General features: G+C 47.3%; 1 long non-coding RNA gene across 1 annotated transcript; it reads right to left on the reverse strand.

Moving 5' to 3' along the window:
* Positions 1-302: 302 nt before the first annotated feature.
* Positions 303-3,365, reverse strand: LOC129147181 (uncharacterized). The gene is made up of 3 exons (XR_008554506.1): positions 3,243-3,365; positions 1,904-1,980; positions 303-393 (listed from the first exon to the last, which is right to left on the reverse strand). It is a non-coding gene; the product is annotated as an uncharacterized LOC129147181 (long non-coding RNA).
* Between the last annotated feature and the right edge of the window lie 643 nt (positions 3,366-4,008).

Here is a 4,008-nt window from a genome sequence, read left to right on the forward strand (position 1 = left end):
CGACGGCGCCTCTCCTCTATGTGGGGACAGCCGAGGGACCCACTGGTCGGGACAAGACCTCCAGTTCCTTGCTCTTCAGAGGTGATGTCAGTGACCAGCAGCCTTGAAATGACCTGGAAACATTTAAAGTACATAAACCCTGCTAACTCAGAACCTGCATGTAAGCAAAATCTCCCGGTGACATGAATGCACACTGGAGTCTGAGAAGCACTGTTAACGCATAAGCCCACTCCCTCCCAGGACCGCGCTAAAGGCCCTCTGTGATGTGCCGGGGCTGGAACGATCAGACTGTCCCCCAAGGTCCTGACTCTTCACAAAGCCCCGTCCTAAATGTGTCCTCAGATGCGGTTACTTCATCCTTGCTGGCACTCCGTGAGGTCGCTTTATGAACCCCTAAATGAAAGAAAACAAGGCTCAGAGAAGCGAAGTGACTTGTGCAAGCTGCCAAGTGATGGGTTCAGGATTTTGGCAGAGGTGAGTTTGAATCCAAAGCTGATTCTCTTTACAGTAAAACAGGTGTCACCGAAATGCGTGGGCACACAGAACAGGGGAGAGCGCTCCTGCCATCCAGCCCCTCCTGCTCTGGACCGAAACTGTAAAGACTCTCTTTGCTGATATGAGAGAGACCAGCTGTCCTGTTGCAGCGGCGAGTCACCATCTCACCTTGGAAATGACCGGAAGGAGCGCCGGAGTGCTGTTCTCGCACCTCCGCGAACCCCCGGGGAGCACGGTCTGCTTGGCCTCTTCTTGGCGGGCCCTCCTGGACATGGAGCTCATTTCCTCCTCAGCAGAGAACCCCATCTCTTAAGTACTAAAACGTATACTTCCCTTTCATGATCTCTTCTCCTAAGCCCCAAATCATCAAACCAGATGGGCCTTTCTCAGTCATGTATTGGACATGCACAGTTATAAATGGTTGTAAAAAAAACACACAATTGGAAGTCTTGTTGAATGGAACAAACCTTCCTACTGGCAGCAAGGGAGGCTCTTACCTCTGAACACAAACCCCCCTCTTCGTTTTTTGAGACAGGATCCTCAATGCTTGTAAAATGGGTGTGTAGTAGACTAAATTGTCCTTTCCTCATAAAAGTGGTGGCCAGGACATGTGTCTGCATTAGGCAGCCTATCTAGTCACAGTGACTCTCATTGCTTAGGCCCACCCAAAGAGCTATTACTGTAATTTCTTGCTCACACCACAAGGGAGGGGGAGGGAGGGGTGCTCCGCTCCCTGCAGACATCCGAGCCTATAACACTCCTGACTTCTGCAGCTGCCCCTTCCAGACCTGCACCAGCCAGTATGGCGGACGCTAGTCATATGTAAGCACTTAGATTGATCAAAAGTAAAAACTTCCTTCCTAAGTCATGCTAGCCACATTTGCAGTGCTCAGTAGCCACATGGGACTAGAAGCTACTATATTGGACAGTGCAGAAAGAAGCTTTCCATTATTCCAGAAAATTCTACCAGGAAGATGGCTCTAAACTTCAGGGTCCTCCACTGGGTTGTCTGCATCCGGCCCAGAGGTCAGTGAGGAGTGTTCAGTCTGGTGTAGGAATGCTGGACATATGTCCTCCAGTTCCACTGGCAAAAGTCCAAGGCGTGGCCCTCTTTACTGCAAGGGGCCTGGGAGTGTCAACTGGCTTCGTGCCAGGAAGAGGACAGAGTGCAGACCTGGGCGAGCCCCTGGGCAGCCTGGTCCTAGTGCCTCAGCCGTGTGCAGTGCTCCATTCCTTGTAGTTCTCTTAGAACTTGCCAAGCTTCTAACCAACACTGCCTTGTTCTCATCATTGTAGATGTTCGTTCTTGGTGGGAAAAAATGAGGGGATGAAAATATTGGTGAGGGTGGACTCCTAGGTGCCTGGGATTTTTAACAATAGCCACTTCACCTGACAGAGAAATACTTACAGCATTTATCTCAGAACGGCGGTCCACGTGGAAAAGGTGTTCTGTTTCTGTCTTCGAAATGGGGGCTGGCAAACTTTCTGCCAAGAGTCAGAGTCAATATTTTAGGCTCTATGGGTCACGCAGTCTTCATCACAGTGACTCAACTCTGCATCTGTAGTGCAAAAGCTGTCATAGATGAGGAAGCGTGACTGTTTCAATAAAGCTTTATTTACAAAAGCAGGTGAGGGTCGGATTTGGCCTGTGGGCTTAGTTTGCCAACTTCTGCTCTCAGTTTTTTACCAGGTCCTTCCTCTTCACTTTGTAGCAAAATCACCCTTTCCTTCTCCCTCCCACCCCCCAAAAAAAAGAATGGTAAAAAGAAAAAACGGAAATGTTGGTGCATGCGTAGAACCAACATTCTGCTGTGCTGAGCACTTTCCTTGAGCTACCTAAAGTTCATGTCCTTCTCACAACTCTTTAATTGGGTTTCGTGATTGTCCCATGTTACAGAGGAGGAGCTGAGGCACGGAGTGGGTAGTGACTTGCCGAGTGTCACGGAGCAGGCACAGGGCAGAGCTGGGATGGAAAGCCAGGTGTGGCTGATGCAGAGGCTGGGATTCTACGTGCGTGGCCTACGCTTCACTATGAGCCACTGGGGCACAGAGCAGTATTGTCGAGTTTCCCCAACATGGTAATCAGGGAAGAAACAGAAGGAGCAAAGTCCCTATGAAGTCACATCCTGCTTCTCTGGGGTCTGCTTGGATGATACTCTAGACACATTAGACTAGCCCACTTACTTATGTTAAGCGCCCTTTGTCCAGCTCTGTGGGGCCTCCCTTTCTCCGAATTCACTCCTAAAACCCCTTCAAGGAAAAAGAACATCAGCGGGACAAATAAAAGAGGGAGAGGTTCTTAGGCCGCCACAAAAATTATTTTGCAACCCAGGTAATCGTAGCTGAGAGTTGTATCTGGAAAATGTCAAATAAATTAAATTTTGTAAATGCAGTCCTGTGTGAAAAGCTGTAAGGGCGTTCTTTATGAAAAAGGCTGTTAGGCGAATCTTTCCATAACAAGGCTTCAAGGTTTACATTTTTACATCTTTCCCTAGCAAGGTTTACATTTTTAATGTTTTTCTCCTGGTTGCAAAAATAATACATATTTATTGTAGAAAATATGAAACACTTAGAAAAACAGAAGAAAACATTTTAAATATGTATAACTTTACCACTGAGAGAGCTATTCTAAATACCGGTATTTTGGGTTATACCTTTCCAGATAAACCAACACATACACACACATGTTTGCATATATGCATGTAATAAAAAGACTTTTCAAAAAATTGGAATCAAACTGTACGTACTTCTTTGTAACCTGCTTTGTTTCTCTTCACCTAGCATGAGGATTTTTTCACATTACAGGTATCTTTCCACAGCGTAGTTTCCAAAGGCTGCAAAGAATCCTCTTGTTGAACATTGAGGTTGTTTCCAATTTCTGATAAAATAAATAATGACACTTGTCCATATCAATATTATTGTAAATCAAGACACAGTGATGCTAAGTAAAACGATGACATTGCTCCATGCCTCATGTTTTATTCATTCTACACCACTGCGGCTATGCTTCCGGAGTGGGGTAAGTGGTTCAAGTGTGTGAACACACCAGCAGCTCCGGGGGCTGGACCGCGGCTGCTGCACTGCTGGGTCAGCCCTCCTGGGGTGGGGAGAGAAGGGTGCCCTCAGGTGCTCAGATGCCTGGCCTTACACCTGGCTCCCAGACTCGCGGGGCTTCTCTCAGTGCCTCCAATACGACTTCTACTATGAAAGGGACAGGAGAGGAAAAGAAAATGGATGGCTCCTGTTATGGGCTGAATTGTGTCTCTCCCCAACCCCCACCTCCCAAAAAAATCTGTACGTTGAAGCCCTAATTCTCAGTACCTCAGAATGTGACTGTATTTGGAGATAGGTGATTTAAAGAGGTTACTAGAGCAAAATGAGGTCACACAGTGGACCTTAATCCAATCTGATTGGTGTCCTTATAAGAAGAGGAGATCAGGATGCAGACACACAGAGGGAAGAGCAAGTGAGGACGTAGGAGAAGAGAGTCGTCTACACGCCCAGGAGACAGAC

The sequence above is a fragment of the Eptesicus fuscus genome, chromosome 18 (assembly GCF_027574615.1).
Source record: "Eptesicus fuscus isolate TK198812 chromosome 18, DD_ASM_mEF_20220401, whole genome shotgun sequence".
Classification (NCBI taxonomy): Eukaryota; Metazoa; Chordata; class Mammalia; order Chiroptera; family Vespertilionidae; genus Eptesicus; species Eptesicus fuscus.